This window comes from Pseudorca crassidens, chromosome 12 (genome assembly GCF_039906515.1).
Source record: "Pseudorca crassidens isolate mPseCra1 chromosome 12, mPseCra1.hap1, whole genome shotgun sequence".
Lineage (NCBI taxonomy): Eukaryota > Metazoa > Chordata > Mammalia > Artiodactyla > Delphinidae > Pseudorca > Pseudorca crassidens.
In genome coordinates, this window is record NC_090307.1 from 22,379,356 (window position 1) to 22,396,693 (window position 17,338).

A 17,338-nucleotide genomic window follows, 5' to 3' on the forward strand; every position below is an offset into this window, starting at 1 on the left:
TTATTGTTATTTTTTAGCAAATTATTCTTTTAATCATTTTAAAAAGCCTAAGCATTAGAGTTTGGACTCCAGATACTTTCTCCCAACATTGATGAAAGCCTGTTTAAACCTCATTGCCCAACTTTTCTTTAAACCTCTTTTTATACAGTTTACGCCTCAGAATTTTTAAAATAATTAAGAACTTCTTTCTCTGAGCTGTTATGCAGAGGTGGAAACAAATACTGTGGTTAGAAAACCTAATGTTGTAGAACTCAGCCTGATGGGTCAAGGATTTCACCATCAGACAGCCAATTCACCATCAGACATCCACATCAGTCATCGGTTACTCCATAATCAAGATACTATCCAACTGACTTGTACAACATTCACTGCCTAAATCTATTACTCCAACACTTTGGACTGACTGTATCATGTCAAAGTGGTAGCCTGGGTCCAGGTCTAGCACAGTCTACTACAGTTATGCAGGATAGTGAGAGCTGATTGGCTGGTATCCCATTTACCAGAGAGCTTAGTCCACAGCTCTGTAGACCTTCACGGCAAGAGGAGCTAGCTACCTGCTACGTGAAGTGAATTGATGGGATCAGTAGAGCTTTTGTGACTACCGAAGCCTGATTGGCTGTTTAACACTTCCAACGGAAGCATTAGAGTTTAATTCCTTTATCTCAATGATATCCCTCTCTTGAGTTTGTGGCTTTTGTTTGAGATTTAGGTAGTTCTTTGCAGCAGGGCCCCAGGCAGGAGAGGCATCACCCAAGAGAGGGTAGTGCCCAGTTCTTAGATGGTGAGAGAAAGTAGACAAGAACGTTTGGTAAGTATTAATCAAATGAATAAGTAAATGGGGATAAAGGAGGTAAAGCTCGTGGACACTGGGATATGAGATGGGGCAGGAGAAGGTGGCGAGAGTGGATGAGTCGGGGGAGGAGTGGACCTAATTAAAAACCTAAATAGGAAGAACCTGGCTTGAAGATAAACTTGGCAAATTCTGTAGTCAATTGTTGACTCACCTTAAGGAAACACAAAAATGATTAAGGAGAGATTAGATACTTTTTATTTTTTTTGCATCAAGTGAATCTTTTTGTCTCAAATTAGAAATTCAGGTGTGGAAAATAATGTAGTTCTCCATTCAGCATAACATTGGGTTAACTAGGTGCTGTGACTCCTGAGGGCCCGTGCTAACGGACGGTTCTGGGTTAAATCTGCAGGGATGCTTTCTCTGATCAACAGTGAGCTTTACGGTAGCAAATTATTTCCTCTCCTTTCCCTCCACTCTTTTCAACACGTTTCCATGTACCATTATTTTTCACAAAAATGACTCCACAAGAAAAGTTCCCTAAGAGGTTTTTCCCTTAGAAGCCTGAAAAAAAAAAAAAAAAATCAAACATTGAGCATCTCTTTTCTTCATTTTTACCCCCATACCAAGAGCAGATATGTATCCTCTCCTTCAACTTATCTTTTCAAGTTTCATCAATCTTCGCTGCATTTTTAACATGAACTTTAAGAAGGGAGTTCAGTATAATCTGGGTTTGTCACCCGCTGCCTTCCAGATATATTGCACTGAATTATAAACCCCCAACTCTTTATTTGATAAGTTTACATGGTTTTCTGAAAATAATATAGACCCTGCAGAAATATTAAATCATACTGAGCTTTACTGACACCATTAAATTTGGTGTCAGTAAAGCTAGTTTAGACAAACCAGAGACTTAATGTATTAGTTTCATATTGTGGGTAGCAAGGCACGTAAGCCTTGAGATGCGTAGAACAGGGGTGGGGACAGCGAAGAACACTGGCTGGCTTTAGAGTTGCCTCGTCCCCAGGAATAAAAGCCAATTTACATCATGGTTCAAAGAGTGGTGTTAGATCCAGGCTTCCCTGATGTTACTGAGGATCCCATCTGCTGGACACCAGGAGTCACCAGGCAAAGTTGATATACAAAGTCAGGTGGGTGGCAGCCTCTGAGTTTTGGGTGGTCCATTTAATTTGGAACAAGACCTCTGTCAGTGGCTGGCACTAAGGGAGATAGCATCCAGCTGCCAAATTACAGGGAATGTCAAGTGTTAGGCATGTTGACAAGATCCCAGTCAACTGGGCTCGCATTCAAGGCAGGTCTCCAAATCCGGCACACGGGAACCAAAGAATCAAGCAGAAATAAAGAGATGAAACCAATCAGAGAGACTGTCCCACACAGCAGGCTAAGACTGGATGGACAGACCGCTGCTCACTACAGGGAAGCCAGACTTATGGGCATAAGACCTCAGTGAAGTCCCCTCCGATCTCGCATGTGATCTGATCAAAACTGGCAAAGGAACTTGGTGGGACAGAGCTGGGGGGGGGGGAGGTGGTGAAAGCATAGACCATGCAGATGAATGGAGCTGTAGGAAGCAGAAGTAGACCCTTAATAAATAAGGGCTGGATTCTGTCTCAACTGTAAAATTTAATCTTGTTCTTTGACATAGAGTCACTTGGGATTCTGAATTAACCAGTTCATATATATATATATATATATATATATATATATATATATATATATATAAAACATCTTACAGAAAAACCTGAACAAACTTTTTGGCCAACCCAATATATTCCAGCATCAGTAAAAGTAAAGTAAAACAGGCACTCTGGTATACTCTCTCCCTGATCAAAATCTGTCATTTCAAACCTGGTTGTGCATCTAAATGAATGCCCTGGAGAGCTTCTTAAAACCACACACTTCCAGGCCCTGCTCCACACCAAGAGTATCAGAATCTCTTTGAATGGGCCTGGGATGCAAGAGTTTTAAAAACTCCCCAGGTAATTCTGAGGCCACTAGCGTATGGAACATTGTTTACGATCCATCTTTTATGCTCCATCATAAATCTTACGATTTGTATCCTATTTGCGGTTAATAGACTTCTAAAAATCAAAGCTATGATAAAGCAATGAAGAGTTATATTAATAATAATCATACTCATACAGCCTTTGGGCTGCACCAGGTGACAAAGCTACAGCAAACTGAACCGATCCCTGTCTTTCCCCTTCTGTCCTGCTGGACTCGGTGCCAGTTGCGAAGACGGCCCTTTGCAGGCAGGCCCGTTGTCACACCGATGTCTTGAGTGATGGTGATTGGCACACAGATTGTGCCAGCCTTCTTAGCATCTTAATTAACCTGCTTCAGTTCTTAGGAAGCATTCTTCATAAGACATGTGAAGCAGGAATGGCAGGGAAATGTACTTCTTCCTCATTTCTTGGTTCTACTTTGCATCACTGGTAAGTGGTACAGTATATCATCCCCAAAGAGGCAGGGTCAAAGCTCATGCACAGGACCTTTCCTGCCCACTCCAGCCCACCCCGACCTACTCCTTCCTTTCTATCACATATTCTCTGTGCCACTCAACTTTGTCCTCTAAAAGTATCATTATTCATTCAACCTTCATAGAAAGCAATTTTGCAAGGATATGTAACAAGAAGTTTAAAATGATTTATGTACTTGACTAAGGAGTTCTATTTTTAAGTATTTATCATAAGGAAATAATGAGTATTTTTTACGAGGAAAGGACACTTATTGCTACATTATATATATAACCTCTGATTATGGAAAAGGAATATGTAATGTTTGTGTAAAAGAATATTTATTGCAACATTATTTATAATCCTCCTGAATTTAGAAACACCTTAGATACTCAACCAATGGCTAATGGTTAAATAAAATCTCAACAGTTAGATGCTAGAAAACTGGGAAGATGTTAAACTGTATGTTTTTGATTTATAAGATAGAAAAGGGAAATGTCCATAATAAGATTGGGGGCATAAAAAGTTGCAATGCAGTATCATTTCAATTTTGTTTAAACTAGTTGTGTGTGTGTTTTATAAATGACTTGAGGGAATATACCAAAAACTGGACAATCTGGGAGGTAGAATTAGGGTAATTTTTATTTTATCATTTTTTTCCTTGGATTTCCTCTAATAGCATGTTACTTTTTCTGCTTAAAATATTTTAATTTAATTTTTATCTCAAAGTAATAATTAAACATAATAACGGATAAATGAAAATGACTGTCTCCTGAATTAACCCATGCTCACTCAGTCCTGCTCCCCAGAGGCAAACACTATGCCTTGTTCAGGTTTTTTCCTTCCCACAGTTACCTCTGTAATGCCAAATAATACTCATGTCATACTATTTATTGCTTACTAAATTGCAAATATTCTCTTTGTCTTATTAAAATAGATGTCTAATTTACATCTCTTATGCAATATACCTCATCTTGCCCCATCCTCGTAATGGAGATATGTCATTTTCAGTTGACATCATAAACGGGTTTTTATTAGCATAACTATGTCATTTTTATTTACTGCAGAGTGAAATGAGATGACCATGAATATATTACATTTCCTTTCTTATTTGATGTTTTCTTTTGTAACAGCAAGTTCCTTGTTGTCTTTTTATCTTTCTCCAATGTCTTTGAAATAATAATGTTTTGAGCTCCCTGACAGATATTGTATCAAGGTATTCTATCAGTGTCCCCATTTGTCAGTCTAATTAGACTGACTCATTACCATCCCCAGAAACCTCCACTTGCATTCTGGTCTCTGTCTCTTTAGCTCCTATTGCTGTCCACCATTTAGAATATCCACCTCCTTCTAATCCAGTTATCATAAATAAATCTCGGGTAGCTTTTAAGATGCCACTAAGCACATATCCTCTGAGCTGCAGGAGGTAGGGTACACTTGGTCAGGGCATGAGGCCGAGTAGCCAGGGAGCAAAAGGTCCCAACTGGTGTGGAGGTTTTTAGCATTCTCATGGTGCTTGGGAGATAAAAAGTAGAGTTCAGAACCCATCATAAATGGAAACTCTAGGAAACCATCAGGATTCCCATATGAGTATGTGCTTGAAATAGGGACAATCCAGAAGTAGGCTGAGCTTTGCAGGGTGCAGATTGGCCTTGAGTTAAGTCAATACAGATTCAACTGAGGCCGTTGTCCTTCTACTCCAATCTGGGTGGTTCATCTCTAGGCCTGTTCACTGCTGTTATCATTGGATGCTTTTTTCTAAATCTGAGGCCATCTGTTTGCTTGGATAAGTTCCTCGTTTGTTTAGTACATACTATCTTTCAGGGCAAGGGTCTGTAAGAGATAAATGTTCTGAATTCTTATGGTTTAAAATGTTTTTATTATACCTTGACAATTGACAGTGTGGTTCAATTTCATTTTTTTGCTTTATGTCTTTGAGTTATTAGGAGCACACAAATTCAGGATTGTTAAGTTTTCCTGTTGGATTAAGCATTTTATTATGAAATGTCGCTCTTTATATCTAATAATGCTCAAAATTTACTTTTCCCCATATAAACATAGCTATACTCAGCTTTCACTCAGATGATGTTTACATGGTATATCTTTTTTATCATCTTTTAACTATTATTTTTGGGTTCTTTTATTCAACATGTGTCTCTTTTAAGCAGCTTAGAGGGGCGGGTTTTGCTTTTATTTTTAATCTAGTCTGTTTTTTCTTAAATAGTCTATTTACATTTAATGAAATTACTGATATATTTGGGTTTAAATCTATATATCTATTTTTAAAAATTTGTCTCATCTGTTCTTTGTTAGGTTTTCCTTTTTTGTTTTCTTTAACAAGTATTTTCATTATTATAATTTTTCCTCTATTTTCTTCTTAGTCAAACATTTCTTAACTATTCTTTTGGTGGCTACACTGAAGATGACAACATATCTCCTTGACTTATTAGAGCCTACTATCTTGTAGGAAATTCTACTAAGAAGTTATAATAATGGTACATAGGCCACATTGTCTGAGTTGTCACTAAACAGACAATGCAAAATCCTTTAAAAACAATTTAACCCCATTAACCACATTCTAGCCTTGTGTTTTTATTGTCCTGTATTTTAATTCTACATACACTGTAATCCTTAAGAATAATAATTATTATTGGTCATTTTCCTTCAACACTTTAAAAATTCTTTTAGGGAGTTCTCTGGCAGTCCAGTGGTTAGGACTCGGTGCTTTCACTGCCATGACCTGGGTTCAATGTCTGGCTGGGGAACTAAGATCCTGCAAGCCGTGCAGTGCCCCCCAAAACAAAAATTACTTTAAATGTGTCATTATATAGTCTTCATTTCTATTGAGAATTTAGTTGTCAAACTTGTTACTTTTCATTTAAAATTTAGGTTCTTTTTCCCCTTCTGGCTGTTTTTAGGATTTTATATTTTATTTTGGTTATTAGCAACTAGATAGCAATGTATCTATGTGTCCTTTTAAAATCTATCTTGCTTGGTGTTCACTGAGATTCTGGAATATGTGGCTTGGTATTTTTCCTTAGGTGTGGATTTTCTCAAATAGTATTCCCTCAAATATTACTTTTTCCCATTGTTTTTCCCTCTGAAAACCTAATTCTCTGTATATTTTCAACAGATCCCTATGTCTTTTACTTCTTTGTCTATATTCCGCATTCTTTTTTTTCTCTCTGGGCATATTTTACTGACCTATCTTCCTATTTACTAATCTCTTAACTGTACCCAACCTGCTGTTAAACCAAGCTATTGGAATCCTAATGTCCATTATTAAGCTTTTCTCTTCTAGCATTTCAGTTTTGATTCTTTTTTTATAAAGTTGGGTAAAATCAAGATCTTTCCATCTATTTTATTGAATACATTACTTATAGTAATTTTAAAGACTGTGTCTGATAACTCCAACAGCTAGGTCACTTGTCGGTCTGATTGTCTATGTCTTCTCTTGCAGTCATTTTTTTATGCCTGGTAATTATTGATTGAATCCTGTTTATGTATGAAAATTTATAGAAGCTCTGAATAAGTTTGTTTTCCTTCAAATAGGACTCATTCTCTCTTCTGGCAGTATTACCTCAGTTGAATCTATATTGACTTAACTCAAGGCCAATCTGCACCCTGCAAAGCTCAGCCTACTTCTGGATTGTCCCTACTTCAAGCACATACTCATATGAGAATCTTGATGGTTTCCTAGAGTTTCCATTTATGATGGGTTCCGAACTCTACTTTTTATCTCCCAAGCACCATGAGAATGCTAAAAACCTCCACATCAGTTGGGGCCTTTTGCTCCCTGGCTACTCGGCCTCATGCCCTGACCAAGTGTACCCTACCTCCTGCAGCTCAGAGGATATGTGCTTAGTGGCATCTTAAAAGCTACCCGAGATTTATTTATGATAACTGGATTAGAAGGAGGTGGATATTCTAAATGGTGGACAGCAATAGGAGCTAAAGAGACAGAGACCAGAATGCAAGTGGAGGTTTCTGGGGATGATAATGAAGCAGTCTAATTAGAATGATGTGTGTGTCCTCAGAGCTACTGGCAATAAAATTCTAGGAAGATGAATTGGCATCAGTCTGGAAAAGATTTTGGAATCCAGAAAGGCATATCTGGATTCTATTTGGGAGGCAACAGAAAATCCTGAGAATCTTTATAATGGGTAGATGACATTGTAGAAGCAATATTTTAGAAAGATTATTTCAATAAAACTGCAAAAGTTAATATACGTTGAGCAGATTTTTTTTAAAGCAGGGAGAAAATTTATAATTTTTAGATGGGCAAAAAAAAGTGCCAAATGGAGGGGATGAATTGGGAGATTGGGATTGACATATACACACTAATATGTATAAAATAGATAACTAATAAGAACCTGCTGTATGAAAAAATAAATAAAATTCAAAAAAGTGTCAAATGGATAGTTTAGAAAATGTAACATCAACCAGAGTTAGGTAACATTTATATAGAATAAGGAAGTCATAGAACACAAATAAAGAAATTTATGCCTAAAGTTGAGGATGGTAATTATTTCCTAGAGGTTCTCTAGAAAAGAGTCTATCAAAGAAGAGTCTTTGCCTAAGATAAGGATCTTCAGAAGTCCAGCTCTCTTTCCCCCATATGCTCTGGCACAGTATGAGTATAAAGGAATTTATTCCTGTGCTATCAAGAGGGTGCTAATGATGGTTTTTTATTCCTCCCCTGCTTAGGGGAAACTAGCCGACTATTTATAATACTCAGGTATTTTATATGAATAAATCTATAGTGAAAGAAGATATTACCATGTTATTCAATCATTTGAAAATTATCTTTTTGAAACTTATCAAAGTCCAGAGCACTATGAGTTATATATTTCAACGCTAACACTTAGGAGCATCTGTCCAGAATGGGGATGTATACTAATTGCCTTTGTTAACAGTTCTGTGTTTATGTGCTGCAGCAGGATGGAAGGAGGCATGAGACAGGGCCTACTAAAGAATACGGGGACCGGAAGAGCTATTCCAATCACAGCATGGGAGTGCTGACAATCATAGGGTGACTTGCAACCAAGATGTCTGATTAGGCTTCCTTGTGAGGAGAAAGACGTTTTAGTATGAAAATGAAGACCCTCTCTCTCTGATCCTCGCTGTCTCCTCCTTCCTATCCAGCCCCCCAAATCCATAAATATTCCATTTTAAATACAGAGGCACAGAAATTGAGTCTGGTATTAGCTTCAACTCCAGTATCTTGCTATAATTAAAGTTATATCTAATCTATCTAGTGATGTCAATTGCTTTCTGTGATCAACAAATGGAACAGGGGGTTTCCTTTCTTGGTAGCCATCAAGCAGCCACGTATGGAGCCAGTTATGGCTTCCAGCTCATTCTCCATTGGTGAATTCTTCCCTTGCATCTGGTGATGCCATTCTCTTTCTGCCACCTGGAAATAGTGAAGAGAATGGCTCCATCTCTCACTAGTGGATCATTAGTGCTCTTATTTTGTTGGTATAGTACTTTGGGACGCAAGATGCCTCGTTACGTACATTCAAGTTATTACTACTAATTGTCCAATTGATTTGCTATATGGTACATGGATAAAAATAATAGGTTCGCCTTGTTTGTCAAAATACCCCCGTAAGCACAGTTACACTGCAATGTCTGCACAGAGGTGGTCCACACGCATCCTCAGGTAATTGTCACCAGAGAACGCTCCATATGCTAATGAGTTCTTTCTATCACTGAGAGACAAACATCCCTGCAAGACTTCTCTAAGGCACATTTATATATCAAGCTAACAATAGGCCCGGCCTCATCACAAGATGAGCTAGAATGCTCCAAGTGCTACATCATCATTTGCAGCTCATTTGCGGCATTAACATTTTGCTGTTATCATTTGTTTCCCTGTTTCGCATGCGCCAGGGTAATAGATGTGCTGTGCCCTCAGGGTGCCTCCCACCCGCACACTCAGAGTATGTATGCCTCCAACACTGAGCCACAGATTACATGAAGGAAGGTACAGATTACAGCTGTAACTTCATTACAAGTATCTGGTGAGGTAGACGCAGTAAAGAGGTGTGAGCAGAGAGGACAGAGTGACCTCATGATGATGTGCTCTCACCTCTTTGGCTCTGGGTCCACAGCAGCGGCTAAGGTGCAGGTAAGAGGCATCTGATTCATTACATTTCAGTGGGGAACTTCTCGCTGTCTGGTCACACAGGATATAGAATTTTATGTTAAACTGATAACAGTGTATTAGTCTCTCTGTATACCAGCTTATAGCACAATGATGCCAATTGAGTATGCCACTTGTGGTGGCCAGAGAGAAATAATTAGCTAAAAAGTAAAATATAAATGATGATAATATCAGTGACAACCCCGTCTGTGTTTTGATAAAGCATTTGAACTGTGCACATCACTTGTATGAGCTGACGTCATCGGGTCTTCTGGCAATGCTGGATGACTGACTAGGCTGGCTTTGCAAATGATTGTTTACATCTGTACTGAGCTCCCTCTCTGTGTCAGACACTCCCCTAGGCACTCTGAGTATTAAAAATTCCTACCAAGAAGACTAAGCCTGGTAACTCTTCCGCTATGCCATGCTGCAGCAAAAGTTAAAGACCCCCAATCAACTTTGACTGTGATATCTAGGAAATGAATTGGTCACCTCCAGCTTAATGGTCTGTTCCTCTCTCCCTGCCCTGAAACAGACTCAGTAGCACCCAATATAGCCCCAGTAACGTATTTCTTAAGACTGTTGCTGATCACCGATATGTCTGGATCATGTTCATTTCACCAGATTGTGGGCTTCTAGACAAAAACTAGCCTACAAGTCTTTTCAGCACTTTCAGTGCATGGCATAGTGTTGCATATGCATCTTGTGCGCGTATTTTGACCAATATTTTCCAAAAATGGCTGTGAAACCAAATCACTAGGTGAACTGGTTAAAAGATACAGTTTTCCAGGACACATTCCATATACTCTGAATCAGACTCAGGGATGAGAGCCTGGAATCTCTATTGTTTGTAAACATCACAAGTGATTACTGAGACACTGGGCTATGGCTAGAGAACCACTGATACCTGGATAAACATTTCCCATCTCTCGCATTCCATCATAAAATTCCTGACCCGTGTTCTATTTGTAGCTAATAATTTATTCATCAAAGCTTTGATAAAGTGAAAATGGATCATTATATTAGTCATAATCATAACCACCATCTTTTTACATATGGGTACAGATTTGTATTCATTGGGTTTATCCTGTTCCCTGGTCCTGGGCCCAGACGACAAGGGCTTGGCAAACTGATCTAATTAATTTCTTACAGTCCTTTTGGACTCTGCTCCAGTTGTACAAACACAGCTTTTGCAGGCAGGAACAAACACCAGTTAGTTACACCAAAATCTTGTGCGGTGCTAGTCTGCTCAGAAACTGGGGCAGCAGTTGGCATCTTAATTAACTTGCTTCATTGCTTTGGGAACACTCCTCACAAGAAATGTTGAGGCAGAAGAAATTGCATTGGCAGAGTCTTCTCAATACTTGGTTTTACTTGGCATCACTGGTGAGTAGTACTGGGTGAAAGCCCATGTCAGGTCCTCTGTGAAGCCTGGCCACTTGAGTCCCCAGTATCTGCCTCCCTCTGTATAATTCTGTAAAGCAGACTCTCAGTACCACCCATTATGGACCCAATAATGCATTGCTTCTTACTGTTGCTGTTTGTTCTATGTGTTTGGAACATGTTCCTTTCATTAGTTTGTGGATTTCTAGACACAAGGACTAGCCTACAAGTCTTTTAAATTCTCTCAGTGTACAGGCAAATTATCATGATTTAAGCATGATTTCATTGCTTATATTTACTACAGCTCATTTATTTTATTAAAAGTGAACTCGGGCTTCCCTGGTGGCGCAGTGGTTGGGAGTCCGCCTGCCGATGCACAGGACATGGGTTCGTGCCCCGGTCCGGGAAGATCCCACATGCCGTGGAGCGGCTGGGCCCGTGAGCCATGGCCGCTGAGCCTGCGCATCCGGAGCCTGTGCTCCGCAACGGGAGAGGCCACAACAGTGAGAGGCCCGCGTACAGGGGAAAAAAAAAAAAAAAAGTGAACTCTTCTTTACCAATAACTGGAAATGTCCAGAAGGCCTCATTTGAAATGTACTCTATCTTTATGTTCAATCAACAGGAATTTCTGGTTATTAAGCAAGAGTTTGGGGGTATAATTGTTAATTTTGCTACCTGATATTCAAGATTTGGGGTGTGAATATTACATATTCCATACCCCTTAGTCTATATGTAAATGTAACCCCAGTTCAAATTTCCTGCCTGAAAAATGTTGATATAATTTATATCTGTTTGATAATGTTAAGCTCAACTAAAATATAGCTTTTTTTTTTCTTTTTCTTGTTTTAAAGAGCAGTGCTGCTCACAGCGTGATCTCTGAACGAGCAGCACCTGGGAACCTGTTAGAAATGCAAATTCTCCAGCCCTACCCATACCTACTGAGTCAGACGTCCAGGTGAGTCTGCTGCACTCAAAGTTTAAGGACCATTGGCTCTAGAGAATAACTATTGTATCTTTGTCCATACTGAACACTATACTAAACATTTTGAGGTCAATTCCGTTTTTAAATTGTCATATTAGTTGATGCTAAATGGTAATTTCTTTTTGGCCTGAAAATTGAATTCATCATCTAATTCCTGAGAATGGATCGGACCACCAACCTGCCAAGGGCCAATATGTCTGAACATAAAGCCTTCATTCATAAATCATTTAAATCATGAAACAGGAAACTCAACCGGAAGTAAAATTGTTCTCTCACATAATGCATAGGATGGATTTTAAAAGATAATTCCAGCTGGATAATGTACCCACTGAAAAAAAGTTCAATTTACCAATATTCACACATACTTTCTCAAGAGTTCCAGAGATTTTCAGAGCTTTGCAGTGATTCACTCGTTCACTGTAAATTCACACATTTTTTCATTTGTTCTTCTCAGAGATGTATCAACTCAATGAAAAGGTAAAATGAGGTAAGCTCAAAATTGTCAGAAAGATGAGTTTATCTGGGAATAGCCATGGAATTGCAATTCAGGACATGCCAACTGTAGCAAGCTACAGGCAGGTCCGTTGAGGGTTTGGAGTAGGCTGTATTTATGCGCAGGGCAGGTAGAGAGTAGAGAGTTTAGTCTGTTAACATCAAAACAAATAGAGACCAGCTTTGAAAATTCCCTGAGCAGACAAAAACAGTCTGCTACATACGAAGTTCAATTCAGCTTATTTTGTGGGACCAACCCAACCTGGGTCATTCCTTGTGCATGGCTCTGGAAACCATAAGCAAAATTTCCCAAGGTTGAAATGAGGCAGCCCCTGACCAGCTTCCTATTGTCTAAGAAAATTCCAATATTATCAGTTTTCTGTAAGTCAGTCTCTCAGTCCTTGAGTTTTGTTCTCCTGAGGGCACGTGCATGAAATTTTCTATTTCATATCTTCTGGTTCTATGTTAGACTAAAATTCTTTCACAGATGCAATGTAAGGCATAACGATAGCACGAATGACCTCCTAACAAACATTCTAGAAATTGCACATCCAAAGGAGTGTCTGCACCTTCACCCTTTCAAATGGCTGCTTTGGAAGTCTGTTCCCATGTCCCCAGTGTTAAAATTCCAGCTGTCTGAGACCTAGTTTAGAAGAGGCCCTTCACCACCCCAAACACATTAGCTTAAATGTGTTTAAACTAATGGACCAGTGGACCAGTTCTTATATTTGAGGGGCAATTTACTTTTTAAAAAAATGACCATTTGGTTATAATAGTCCAAGCGTGTTGAATAAGGTTAATGATGAAAGCCAGGTGACAGCACTCCAGCATTAGAGATTTTCTTGTTCTAAATGTGACTAGTTGTCTTATATTTTGAAATCCGGATCTGAAGGTCATTCTGACATCAGCTGGGCCAGGCCTAACTGTTAATGGTGACCCTTGGGTTTCTAAGTTTGGGTACGCTGGTGAAAACACACATGTATTTATTCTTTTAACAAATCTTTGCTGAGCTTCTACACTGAATTTGATGCTGAGCTACAAGAGCAATCAGGATAGACACAGTACCTCTCCTGATAGAGCTTCTGTTATTTTAAGCAACACCTTTATCATTCTAATCTTCAGGTAGCCTGAGACTGCTGACATATTTTAGTGATTAATGGTGAAACTGTAATTGTGCAATTGTTGTCATCCCTCTTTAAGTTTCCAAAAAATGTTTATACCTCAGCCCCTTTTGCATCCAGTCATTACATACAGGTAGATTCAAGCAAATTGTCATTCTCAGCCTAGATGTCAAAGTAGTGAACAAGGAGAGCAAGGTCCTTGCACACCCAGGTATCGTGCTAAACAATATTATGCTTAGCTTCCTAAATTGAAATATAATCAAAAGGGATAAATATAAACAACACCAATATTATCTAAATGCATTGGATATTTTAATTAATTTAATCCTCACGATAACCCAAGGAGATGTGTGCTATTATGATCCTACTTTACAGATGGGGAAAGTGAGACATAGAGAGATGGGGAAGCTTGAGCTGAGGTCACATAACTAGATGGGGCAGAGCCAGGCTTCAAAACCAAGAAGTCTGACTCCAAAGTCAGTGCTCCTACTGATTACTCTCTCTTTCCTTAATGAAATGACAATTAATGTAGTATGAACATAAATAAAACATTCATAACTAAAAGAGCTTGTATTACTGTGTGTGCAATCAAACTAGAAAAAATCCCTCCTCACTCAGGGGACTGGCATCAGCGCTTGACCTTCTATGGGCCAAGGAGACGTAGGTCTGTCTACACCTTTGATTTTGTTACCTCCCTTCCCACTGATGGGTTCTCTTCAACAGCTTTAAAATGTAACTCCCATGTTCCTGAATCCTTGTTTTCCTGGTAAATTAGCTGTCACACCTTGGAGCCCACTGTCTCTGTTTGAATTTGTTTTCTTGTTTGGGATCTTTAAAGCAAGTCTTCTGCTTACTCTGCTTTCCACTTGATACTACCCACCTCATACACTATCCGGGACTGTGCCCTTTTCTTTCATTCTACTACTTTTTCCATTTGAATTTAGTGTATCAGGAGCTATATTTTCACCTCTCAGATAATCTCAACCTTCTGAAAGAAAAGGCTTGCTCACTGGGAGTCCTATTAGTAAGATCAGCCTCCTAAGAAACAAATTCTCAATGTCTATTGTCTCTGAATCCTGGAAACAGGAAAAGCGGGTTTCTTCACAAATTATCTCAAATTCCTAATCAAGAGCAAACAGAGATAGCACAATAACCTCAACCTTTTCTAGCCTATTAATATTCATGAATTCAATCCAATGCAATATTTTATCATATTATATGTGCAATTGTACAATATTACCATGGGAATTATCTTGCAGAGATCTTCATGGCTCGCTCCTTTATTTTCATCAGCTCTCTGTTCAAATGTTACTTATTCAGAGAAGACTTCCTTGTATAAAAATAAGGCACACCCCTCTCCAGTGACTGTCTAGACTCCCTCATCCTGTTTCTTTTTTTTTCATAGAATCTCTCACCATTTGAATGTTTTTGTTTATTTATCACATGTCTTCAGCTCCTTGCAGACAGGGAATTTGTCCGTTTCATTCAGTTCTCCAGTGTCTAGAAAAATGCTTGGAACAATCGTTGGTCAACAGACATTTATTTTAAAATAAAGAAGATACTGCTCTAATTGTCAAGAAGGTTAAAAATCTCAACAAAATTAAACTTTAAAACATATTTGCTGAGTGTTTATGTTCCTAACATTCATTTGCTGAGCATTTAAGAGGTAGAAATATGAAAAATTTATTTGTACCTTAAGTCAATTTATACTAATTTATCAATTAAACCACTTGAGTAATATATAAGTATTACAGGTGTTCCGAAACGGGATTAACATTGGTCAAGAATCCTTTCTTGTACTTTCTATGTAGCTAGTAAGATGCCCTCTCTTATTCAGAACCATTGGATTAAAAAAAAAAGGCGACTATACTTCTAAGGTCTGTATTCTATGAAATGTGATTCCAAACTTTGTTCTGAATTTCCTGCCCTCCAGTAAAGATAGCTTTAGAGAACATGTACTCTAACATTTAAAAAGTTCTTGAGCCAAAGGGGACTCACTCTTTAAAGCAACTCTGTGATGGGAGTAGCAACTCCTACATAGGGAACATGACCCAGTAACAGACACTGATGTTAAAGGTGAGAGACCTCAGATCTTATTTCAACTCTTTAGATGCTCAGACATACCAAATCCACAGCTCTTTAATAGCCCGTACCTGTGTGTGTTTGTGTCTCTGTCTGTCTGCTTCTCCCTCTCTCTTCCTCTCCCCTTTCTCATACACATACACACGATGATTATTAAAATAATTTGAGTTATATACTCAATAGCATGTGACTTATCCAGCCTATTAAAGAGTGGCTAAATTAGGCCCTCTGCAAGAGACAGACAATGCAATTTTGGATTAGAATTCTACATGCTGAAAATATACCATCTATTCCTTATTTTGGTCTACCATCACTCTCTTTCAAGAACAAATTCAAGCTCCACAATTCAGTACTTTGCTGTACTCAGAATTCAGCACCAAAGTATATAACATTGGCTTCTTCTTGAATTGTTTCTTTGTTAAATCAGAATACCTGTACAACAATTATGTGGATAAAGGGAGATTAAAATAGCATCATTGACCTTAGAGTAGATTGTGGACCACAGAAATCACTAGCTCAGCATCCTCATTTTACAGAGAAGTTGAGGAACAAAGAGGTCCAGTTACTTGCTCACAGATCACTAAGCTAGAAAATGACAGACAGGATCATGACCTAAGTCATTAGATATCTAAGGAAGAGGTTTTGGTTTTAACCACATAAGAATACTCAATCAAATGTGCTTAGAAATAATTTGACAAAGTAATTTCATATAAATTCACAGCATAATCATAACTCAGTTTGTTATAAACTAGATACTGTAGTCAAGCCTTAGAAGATGATTCTATGAGAATGATTCTATGAGATTCTCATTCTCAACCAATATTGTCCAAAGTGTGCAAAGCAGAACACAACCATCATAGAAAGTAGACGTCATTCCATAACAGATGTCTGACTAGGATATAGAAAGTCAGGAAGAACATTATTCCCACCATAACAAATAGAAAAAGCCATTTAATCTGTAAAGTTACAAAAATTTTTTGAGTACGTCAGGGAGCTTGGGTTGTAGCGCAGGCAGTTAGCCAAAATATTATAAAGTCAAGCACTGGTTTATCTGTGGCAGAGCATAAGAGGAAGATGGGGCCACCATACAAGTGGACACAAAGAATTTGGCGAAAACTTTTAATGAATTGCTAGATGCTGAATGTGAAATAGCATGAGGGTATAGAAACCCCGGTTGCAGGGAGCCACAAACACAACATGAACTGTCCGTCTCAGGCTTTTCTTCCCAGGCCTCCATGAAGGCTCATGCAAAAGACTGAAGGCAATTTGCAAAATCTTAGCCTCACTGTGAGCCTCAGGGAGGGGAAAGTCAGAAAAGCCCTGCTTGTATACTTTTCCCTTCAGAAAAAAAAGCTTTAAGCTGCTGGGGAAAGGCACCGAAGACTATGGCCCCAGGACACAGTTGAAGATCCCTTGCAGCTGCCTGTGAATAATAGGAGAATGTACTGGAGACAAGTGAGACACCATCCTGGGTTCAGATCATGGGTGGCCTACTTCTTGGGGAGAGGCAGGATCACTGAGACGAACATACTCCTAAGACTCGCACGCTGGGCCTGATTGAGTCTGAGGCTGGACCAAGATTACCAGGAGGATTCCTTGCCCTAACTACCAGGCTATCAAGTACAAAGTAACAACCAACAGCACTCTACTGGCAGAGGAAGGTCAGGAGCACAGACAGAGAGATTTTTTTGAGGAAAAAAGAGTATAGGGGAGGCCATATTTGATGATCATGAGGAATGCTGAGGAAAAACCTCCAGCAAACCAAACTCTATCCTAAGTAAAAAGTATTAAGAAACTTGAAGTCAATGTGCACGGAGGGTAAGAATAACAACAACAAAAGCCAAATCCAGCTCAACTACTGAC

The 17,338-nt window shown here is 38.8% G+C and overlaps 1 pseudogene; it reads left to right on the forward strand.

Moving 5' to 3' along the window:
• The first annotated feature begins 9,346 nt into the window (after positions 1-9,346).
• LOC137204026 (phosphatidylinositide phosphatase SAC2-like) overlaps positions 9,347-17,338 on the forward strand; it is a 45,867-nt pseudogene continuing 37,875 nt past the window's right edge.